Raw genomic sequence first — 10,804 nt, forward strand, 5'->3', positions numbered from 1 at the left:
CCTCTTCCTCCCGACAGGGTGCGTGTTTAAGCGTTCGCGCACTCTTCAGGAAGGTGTCTCTCAACCTGTCAAACCCTTCCAAGTGCCCCGCCTGATGCTTTACGGCCTTCCTTCCCTCCCCTTGAGAACCACTGGGACCTGCCCCCGTCGAACTAGGGTCTCCAAACATCCTTGGGATACTTCTGGCCAACTGATCTACCCTCTCCTGCAGGGGGGCCAGCGCCCTCGAGATGGCTTGCGAGAGGGCATGGTCCACTGCAGGAGGGAGGTATTGAGGAGGCCATTCCTCTTCTGCCTCCTGAATGGAGGAGTAAAAGTGGTCTTCAGAAGAAGACATTATCAGTAGTGTGAAGAAAAGAGCGCAAAACGCCTTAAAGATAAAGCAGGCAGCCCCCTCTCCAGTGCTCAACACGACTAGGGATAAATCCAAGCCGTCACAGCCTCCCACAAACGAGAGAAAGATCAACCAGCAGGTGGCGCTGTGAATGCGCGATGGGGAGAAAGCACCGCAAGCGAAGTCAATGGAGAGAGTTGGTCGGGAAAACGAGCCGGCCACAAGCTCAGAGCCCGCGCACCCGATCGCGCCTCACAGCCGGTTTAGCGCTCGTCAGAGCTGCCCCCACCGGCATGATGCATGGCACAGAATCCTCTCAGCGCGCGAAGCGCCCACCGCGAGGACCGCGTCTACAGGGAAACAAAGCACTCGGGCAAGAGCCTACTGCGATAGACAAACAAACAAGGATACAAGCGATACCAATATAAACACCAATAACCGCTTGTAAGGAGGACGACGGCGCAACCAGGCGGAAGGTGGGTGAAACGGACAATGACGGCGAAACAACGCCGGAAACAGCCTGCGGTCTAGTTGCGCTCGGAACGCGCATCGTCAGCACGCCTCAGCCAATGGAAAATAAGAAGGGCGGTACCCGGAAGGAGAGCGTCCAGAGCAGCGCGGAGGGAGAGCCGAGCCGAGGAGAGAGGACAACGGAGCAACGGATGACCGGAGGAGACGGATTCGACGATCCATGGAGGAGAGCGGGACCTGAGACGGCCGGAGAACCAGACGAACGATCCACGGAGGCCACGACAACAGGAGAGGAGGAGTACACCGCGCATAAGCCCGGCGGCCTGCGAGAGGGAGAGGACGCCCCGGGTCCAGCTGCCACGGCCCTGTTCCCGGGTCGTGGCCTCAGGCAAGTGCCGCTCAGAGGGTCTTTTTGGTGGGGCAGCTGGGGTGTCTGCAAAGAGTGAACACAGCCACACTCGACTACAATCCGCCAACCCCCTCACACCCCTCTCACCCTTACAGTTCTTTTCCTGATTCCTATTTACCCTTTCCCCCACGACGTTCTGGTGACGGTGGCACGATCACGTAGTAGGAAAGAGAGTAGAACCTAACCCGAGTGTTTCTTTCTTCCTTTTGGGCTTCCCCGGTTTTGGAGTTCCCCGCGAAGAGAGTGGAACCAGAAAGAGGGACGAGAAGGCCAATACAACCCGCAGAAAAGAAAGGAGCGGTAGCAGGACTAAACTGGCTCAAACCTGATGCTGTGGTGTTAATGTGCAGAGGCTGCTCTTATTTTGATCCTTCAGTTCTTTTCAGATAATACAGACGACATCCTTTATACTGTGGCTTATTGATATTAAACAGTATCCCCAAGATAACTCCTATATTGCCTGGTTTCCGTCTATACCTCGAGTCTGGCCCTCGGCATCCTTACAAAGTGGTGTCAGAAGTGGGATCTTTGAATCCCGGTGTGTCGAGCCATGACGCAGCCCGTGCCTCTGGAGGATATGCTCACACAATTGGCCGAAGGACAAAGACATTTGCAGTTGGTATTCGAGCAACAGCTACAGGCAGCCAGATTAGAGAGGGAAGCCTTACAGGGAGCCCTTAAGGACCAGGCAACGGTAGTCGCCTCGAATCAACAAGTGCAGGACACAGCCATACTGCGACTTATAGACGCTATTGTACATACCCGAGTCCACCCCACTGTTCCAGGAACGATCCTGCAAACATATAAGGAAGGGGAAGACCCTGATTATTTCTTTCTGAACTTTGAGCGAGTAGCGTCCACAGCGGCCTGGCCACAAGAGAGGTGGGGCCAATACATCGCCCCGCTCCTCTCGGGAGAGTTACAAGCGGCGTACCAAGCCGCCAACCCTGATGGAACGACAGCCTATGCGGATGTAAAGAAAGCGATCCTAGAAAGACTGGGGTTCGATCAAGAGCATTATCGCAATAAATTCAGAAAAGAAAAATGGACTACTGGGGACAACCCTAGGGCTTAGTATTATAGAATAAGGGATTTAGGTAGCAGATGGCTGACACCCCACGTATCCACAATAGAAGAGGTTGTCGAAAAGGTTTTCCTAGAACAATATCTGGACGCCCTACCACCCACCACAAAGTCATGGGTGAAACAACACCCACATCTCACCACCGCTCCTGCGGTAGAAATAGCATGTGCCTTCCATAGGGCCCCGACTTTAGAGCAGGCAATATAAGACCCCAAACTCAGGTTCCACTTTCACAACCCCAGTTGCAGTCCTCCTTTAGACCTTCCCTAAAACCCGACCCAAGGCCCTTTCCGCCCCTCCGGTCTATTCCAAAACCAACCCCTGTTCCCGCAGGTACTAGCGGGTAAGGTCCTCAATGTTTCAGCTGCGCTGAGTGGGGCCATATAGCCAGACAGTGTCCTCACCGAGTGCCGTCCGCTGAACCCATGCAGGTAGGGTATACTCGAGGCAGGATCCTGTTAACAAGGGAGGGTTCCCAACGCTATAAAACAGAGGTGCATTTAAATGGAAAGAAGCGACAGGCGTTGTTAGACACCGGGTGTCATGTCACGGTGGTTGACGGGTCCCTGGTGGGGGACCACCAGTTGCACACCTCAGAGCAAGTGAAGGTGACATGCGTCCATGGGGATACAAAATTGTATCCTACAGCGGAGGTCATATTAGATGTGGATAACGACCCTCACCTAAAGAAGGTGGGTGTGATTCCCTGTTTGCCCGAACCCGTTATCATAGGAACTGACCACCCCAAATTCGAAGCTTATATAGAGGGAACAAAAAGAAATAACCCCAATTGGCTGGACGAAGCCCCGTTTCATCATACTGAGATAGAAACACGAGAAGCTCGAGATAAAAAAAGTAGACGAGAAAGGAGAAGAGATAAAAAAGAGTTTTGTTCACCACTATTATGGACTGCCTTTCCCCTTTCGCTTGCAGATACCGACGGAACAACTCCTTATAGTTTCCGGACAGCCCAACGGAATGACAAAACGCTCATACACGCCTGGGAACAGGTCCAGAACGAGCCACCAGACCAGGTAGGACCTTACTTTGTAGTAAATAGGGGATTGTTGTATAGAACCGAAAAGAAAGACTCCGTAGTAAAAACCCAACTGCTTGTTCCCCAATCCTTCCGGGACCATGTACTCCAGTTGGCCCATAATAAAATGGGGGGTGGCCACTATGGTAAGGAAAATACCCTGAAATACCTCTTGGAGAAATTCTATTGGCCAGGTGTCTATAGGGACGTTGCCAAACACTGCGCGGCATGCGCGCGCTGTCAATACACGAATCCAGGGTCCATCACCAAAGCTCCCCTACAGCCTCTGCCCATTATCGACATCCCTTTTAAGCGAGTCGGAATGGATTTAGTTGGGCCCCTGATCCCGTCATCCCGGGGACACCGTTACATACTCGTCATAGTCGACTATGCCAGTCGATACCCGGAGGCTTTCCCGTTATCACGCATGACCACCCCAGCCGTAGCACAAGCCACGATAACCCTGTTTTCACGAGTCGGTTTTCCCTTTGAGATCTTGACCGACCAGGGTACACCATTCGTGTCACGAATGATGGGCCAGATATGTACCCTGCTCGGGATAAAAAGAATAAGAACATCAGTCTATCACCTACAGACAGACGGCCTTGTGGAGCGGTACAACAAAACTATAAAACACTTACTACGCAAGGTCGTCTCGGACACAGGGAGGGACTGGGACCGGAAACTTCCCCTGGTTCTCTTTGCATTACGGACACATGAACAGCGGTCCACTGGATATTCCCCATTTGAGTTGCTGTTTGGGAGAAAACCCCAGACTTTATTGGATATGGCTAGTGAACAGTGGGAAGGAGAAGAGGAGGAAGGGAAAACCCTGCTGCAGTATGTTACCGATCTGAAATCCTCTTTAACACACCTATGGGGACTAGTGCAGGAAAACATGCAGGAAGCGCAGGAGACACAGAAAAGGTATTATGACCGTAACAGTCGACTTAGGATGTTTCAGCCTGGGGACAAGGTCCTTCTATTACTCCCTTCCACAGAAGACAAACTATTAATGAAGTGGCAAGGGCCGTATGTGGTAGAAAAACAAATCACTCCTGTAACCTACAGCATCCTACTGCCCCACAGAGCCGGGGGTAAACAAATTTACCACGTAAACCTCCTAAAACAATGGGAGGTGCCCCAGTCCACTGTGGAACAAAGCCCTGCTTTGCTGGCCTGTAGCTCCCCACAGTTAGACATTCCGCTCCTGTCAGTCCACGACGTCATGGATCACCCTGTTCCCTTTGGAGAAGTGTTAACTACTGAACAAAAAACCCAGCTTGGTACTGTACTAACTACCTTTCCCGACCTTTTTTCCACAAGCCCAGGGTTGACATCCTTGGTCCAGCATAAAATAGTAACCCCCTCAGGAGCCTAGCGCGCAACCAAGATGGCCGCGTAGGTGCGAGGCTCCCGAGGACCTCCGCGACCTCCTGAATTAATCCTGGCGATATCCTGTCCTTGTTGAGGGGACTGTGTTGGGGAACCGGAGCTGAGGCGCCACCCGTTTTTTGGGCTCGAATCGGACCCCGGACGCCGGTGGGAGCATCGATCGAAGGTTGCGGCCTTCTCCTCGCCGGCCCCCCGGATTGGAGTAGTGGGGCGATCCGGGGACAAAGTGAATAACAGCGGCGAGCGGGGCTGGGCGACTGGCGTACCCCGCACTTTCACTTTCGCTTTTGCGCCCTCCTAGCTCTCAAGCCGGGTCGGGCTGCGGAGCGGGGTGCGGTGGCCTTGTCCAGGAGCCCGGCTGACCCGCCGGCGGTGGGTTGACCCGCGGTTCGGTGGTCGCCCCTGCCCCCCCCCTGGCACCCGTGACTGGTATAGCGGCCCGTTTGGGGAGCTTGGCACGACGGTGGAAGAGCCAGCATGTCCACCAAACAAGATGGCGACCGGGCGAAGGTGAAGACGACCCGCCGTGGCACGGCGCACCAGGCCAACAGTATGGACCGCTACACGCTTCAGAAGGGTTCTCCGGAGACATCGAGTGCATCCCCGGTGGGCCCGACGGAGGCATCTGCTCATCCAGGGGATCTGACCCTCCGGGACGTCATGGGCGCCATCGCAGAGATGAAGGCCTCGGTGGACCAGCGTTTCGACACCTTAGCGCAAAAAATAGACTCGGTCCTTGTGGATGTGAGCCTTGTGAGGGCAGACTTGTCCAAAACAAACGACCGAGTCGACTCCCTGGCCCACACCACAACGAGCCTCACGACAGACGTGGTGGCCCTCCAGAAGGAGGTGCGCCGGCTTGGCCAGGCGAGCGCCCTGATGGACCGGCGATTGGAGGACTCCGAGGGTCGGGCCCGGAGGAATAATGTCCGTATTGTGGGGGTCCCGGAGGGACGAGAGGCGGAGGCGGCGGATCTTTTCGTGGAAGATTTGATCCTGACCCATCTCCAGCCCCGGGGGCTGAGTAAGCTTTTTGCGGTGGAGCGTGCTCACCGGGTCCCCGGGGGCAGACCTAAGACTGGTGCCCCGCCGCGGCCGCTCATTGCCCGGATTTTTAATTTTCGGGACAGAGATGCTATCCTCCAGACCTCCAGGCAACAGGGACCGGTCAAGCTTGACAACATGGAGATACATTTCTACCCAGACTTTACTCCGGCGGTCCAGAAGCAGCGACAGAGCTTTCTTGGGGTTAAACGTCGCCTAAGGGACCTGAACCTCAAGTACTCAATGCTCTTTCCAGCCAAGCTGAGGGTAGAGGTGGATGGTCGCACGCACTTCTTTGACCGGCCCGAGGCGGCTGGGGACTGGCTGGACACTCTGCCTGGAGTTCGGGGCCGGGGGGGCGGGGGGGGCGCGGCTGGCGAGGAGGGCCCGCCGGATCAGAATTGAGGGGTGACTGAATAGGCCTTGCTCTGGACGTTGTTCCTTCATCATTTATTGATTGCGTATGTTCCCCTCCTATGGAGGTTGCGTGGGGTCTGTTGGGGGCTTCCCTCCTCCTCTGGGGGATTAGTTAGTATTTAGCTATGGGGCGACAGGCACACTGCACTTTGGGGGGGCTGTCTGGGCTCATGCAGGGGTGCAGGGAGGGGGGAGTTCTGTTGGGACCGGGGGGTGGGGGGGGTGTGTTGTTTGTTAGCACCGCAGGGCAAACCCGCTACTATGTTGTTGTTATTAGGATGCTCGATGGGGGACGACCGATTGATTCGACGTATGATGGGGGGTAGGGATTTGACTGTGTTGTCATGGAATGTTAACGGCCTGGGGGATAGGATTAAGCGTGGTGTGGTCCTGCAGTACTTAAAACGTATTTCACCAGATGTTGTCTTCCTGCAGGAGACGCACCTTATAGGTAACTCCTTTCATGCAATGAATCGGCGGGGATATCGTTTGGTGGCACATTCCGGCTTCACCTCGGGCTCGCGGGGGGTGGGTATTATGATCAAGAACTCGCTCCCGTTGGAGATTGATGAGGTGCGCCATGATGAGAGGGGACGCCACACGGTTCTGGTGGGAAGAATGGAGGGTAGAGTGTTTATCTTTATATCCGTGTACGTCCCGCCTGGGTTACAAGCCACCACATTCGCGGACCTGGGGCGCCTCCTTCTGGACCTTCCGAGTGGCCTGCTGGTGGTTGGAGGGGACTTTAATGCGGTGGCCTCTGGGTCTATGGATCGCCATCCCCCTAGGGACCTCCCCCGGGCACAGGCGTGGCTGCCCGGCCTTCTGGACACGCTGGGCCTGGTGGATTGCTGGCGATTAAAGCATCCCGCATTGCGACAGTACACCTTCCACTCGGGTGCCCATGGTAGCCTCTCGCGGCTTGATTACATCCTTGTCCCGGCGGCCCATGCAGGGAGGGTGGGGGAGGTGCGCCATCTAGCGCGGGGTATCTCAGACCACTCCCCATTGTTGTTGCATTTCGATGTCTTCCCGAGGGGGGATGGCAGGGTGGCCCCAATCAATGCATGGTATTTGCGTGACCCCACCATTCGTGCCGATTTGATCAAATCCTTACAGCGATATTTCGACGAGAATGTGGGGTCGGTCTCTTCCGCCATCTCCCTGTGGGAGGCTTTCAAGGTAGTCCTTAGAGGGGAGGCCCTCTCCTTTATCTCCCATGCCCGGCGGCTCGAGCGGGAGGAGGTGACCCGGGTAGAGGCCGAGATTGCAGAACTGGAGGGTGACCTGGGGAGCGGGGTAACAGACGCCAAGTTGCATGTTCTACACCTAAAGCAGGCGGCCTATCGGGCCCTCGTCACGGAGGCGGCCAGGGGCCTCAGTAGAGAGCAGCAGGGGCGATTGTATGATGTGGGTGATAAGGCTGGCAAATTGATTGCGTGGTTGGATAGGAGGGAGAGAGCGAGCCGCGTGGTGCCTTTGATTGAGAGTGTTGATGGTGCGTGTGTCACCGAGCCGGAAGCCATTGTCTCCTGCTTCGCGGATTATTTCCGCGAAGTCTACTCCCCGGTTTCCCCCTGCTCGGAGGAAGATTCCCATGCCCTGCTTCGGGACATCGCACTGCCCTCCCTAACGGTGGAGGACAGGGATTCGCTTGACGCCCCTCCCACCTCGGACGAAATTGCCTTGGCTATTCGCTCGGTTGCATCCGGCAAGGCCATGGGCCCCAATGGTATTCCCATCGAGCTCTACAAGCTACGCCCGGATGTGTTGGCGCCCCACCTGCGCGCGATGTTCCTGGCGGCCCACTCGCAGGGTTCCCTCCCGCCGGACCAGCGCCTGGCCACAATTGTGGTGATCCACAAGGAGGGGAAGCCCCGTGAACGGGTCACATCCTATAGGCCGATTTCGCTTTTGAACGCGGAGCCCAAAATCCTTGCCAAGGTGTTGGCCAACCGGTTGGTTGGCGTGGTGGGCGACCTGGTCCACCAAGACCAATCTGGCTTTATACCGCACCGCAACACGGCGCTCAATCTGCGGCGCTTGCACGGGGTGCTCGCGCGTGTCCCATTTGTGCGGGAGCCGGCCATCTTGGCGTCCTTGGACGCCACCATGGCGTTTGATACGCTTGAATGGCCATACATCTGGGCGATGCTGGCGAAATTCGGGTTCGGCCCGGGTTTCATTAGCTGGGTCAAATTGCTATATTCGGGCCCATTGGCGCAGGTGGTAGTGAATGGGCGAGTCTCGGCCCCATTCGCGCTGGGGAGGGGTACGCGACAGGGTTGCCCCCTGTCGCCTCTCCTGTTTGCCCTGGCCCTGGAGCCCCTGGCGGAGTGGCTGCGGTGGCACCCCTCTATCCGTGGTCTCCGCTGGACCCCCGAGCATGAGGACCGTGTGTCCCTCTACGCTGACGACATCCTTCTGTATCTCGCCTCCCCGCGTAAATCACTGATCGTCCTGGTTGATGTTTTGCGCTCATTCGGTCGCAACTCAGGCCTGGTCATCAACTGGGCGAAATCCTGTGTCTATGTGCTTTCCGGGGAGGCTCCGGCCCTACCACGGGACTGTCCGATCCAGATTGCCCCCCACGGTTTTCGGTACCTGGGTATCTATATCACACTTGACCCGGAGGCCCGCTATGAGCGGAATTTGCTGCCCCCCCTCCAGCGCTTGAGGGAGGACGTGGTGCGCTGGCGGCGTCTGCCGCTCTCGCCGCTCGGCCGAGCGGCTTTGTTCAAAATGATGTCCCTGCCGCGATTCCTCTACGCCCTCCAGAATACTATGGACTTGGTCCCGGCACGCTATTTCCGTGAGGTGGAGGGCCTCCAGCGGCGCCTGTTCTGGGACGGGAGGCCGCGCATTGCTCTGGCTAAATTGACGCTCCCGTGGTACGATGGGGGGGTCGCCCTCCCGGACATTAAACGGTATTACTGGGCCTCCCAACTAGCTGCAATTAATCATGGCCTTTATGGGCCCGCCTTGAACCCGGCATTTGAGATGGATAAAATGCTCCTACCCGGTGGCGATTACAATCGCGCGCTCTACTCTGGCGCGCCCGACTCCCGTTTGACGGGACCGACGCGTGTTATGGTGCGTGTCTGGCACGCGGCTAATGCAGCTATGGGGTGGAAGGACCGTTTGACCCGGGCGTCACCGCTGTATGCGTCTGAGAGGTTGGGCTCCCTATGGACGTCGAAGGGCTTCGAGAAGTGGGACACGATCGGAATCAGCACGGTGGGAGATCTCTGGACGAGGGGGGGATTCAAAACTTTTGAGACGCTGCAGGCGGAGTTTCAGCTGCAGGGCAGTGAGTACTTTCGGTACCTACAAGTCCGCCATGCGCTGGGCTCCGTCTTCCCGGACGTCGCATCCATTCCGGAGTCTTCCCCCCTGGAGGACAGAGTGCTGGACGGCCATGTACCGGACAGCACGATCTCCCTCATATACAAAAAACTGATCAACGATAGATCGTGCCTGCTGACTAGTCTCCGCGAGGCCTGGGTTGCCGACGGGCTGGAGCTGGACGACGAGGATTGGATTTCCGCGGTGGCCTCCCCGAAAGAGGTGGCCATCCCGGCTCGCCTTCGTTTCGTCCAGCTCAAGATCCTTCACCGGGTTTACGTGACGGGGCCAAGGCTTCTGCGTATGGGTTTTGCTGGTGACGGACTGTGTAAGCGTGGCTGTGGTGCGCTGGCGACTTTCATGCATATACTGTGGGAGTGCCCGAAGGTGGAGCGATTCTGGCGTGGTGTGCATGAGGTCCTGCGTGTGGTTACGCGTGTCGCGCTGTTGCCTGAAGCGAGGAGATGCTTGCTGAATGTATGGGAACCGAATGACGATTCGGTCCCGCAGACGCGGTGGGTGACTCTGGGATACATGATAGCTAAGCGTGACATTGCTCAATTGTGGGGATCCCAGAGGCCCCCTGCGGTATCGGCCTGGAAAGAGCATATGGATTGGTGTATGTTTCGTGAAAAGGTGGTGTATGTGGCGAGGGGTAAGCCTGGGGCGTGGGTGAAACTCTGGGGCCCCTGGAACGCCTACCGCGGGGGTATTTGTGAGCCACCACTGCTACCGGCTGCCTCACCTGCTCCGTCTCCCTAGACGGCCCCCCTCCCTCGGCCGCGGGCGCGCGGTCCCCCAGTCCCTGACCTACTCCCATTCCCCTCCTCAGAGTTCTGCTGCTGGTTTGGATCCCCCACTTATGGAGCACGTGCTGTCACTTTGGATCGCGGGTTGCCTTGCGGGTGTGGTTTTTTGGTGTTGTTTTGTTTCAAGAAAAGGGAACCGTACTGTGGGCTTGGAGCTGTGTGGCCTGCACCATTGATTACTCCTGTTTCACTGCTCTGCACTGCCGAGAGACTTTTACTGTATGTATGCAATATGCTTTTGTCATTCTAGCGGCCGGCCGGGTGGTTGTAGGCCCATACCTGTAACTTTTACAACCTGCAATAAACGGTTTCAAAAAAAAAAAAAAAAAATAGTAACCCTACACCCGAAAATGATAAAACAAAAACCCTATCGCATTCCAGAAGCCCGTAGGGAGGCCGTGGAAAAGTGGTAGACATGCTCCGGGCAGGGATAATAGAACCATCCCAGAGCAACTGGTGC

This window comes from Triturus cristatus, chromosome 10 (genome assembly GCF_964204655.1).
Source record: "Triturus cristatus chromosome 10, aTriCri1.1, whole genome shotgun sequence".
In the NCBI taxonomy this organism is placed as follows: Eukaryota; Metazoa; Chordata; class Amphibia; order Caudata; family Salamandridae; genus Triturus; species Triturus cristatus.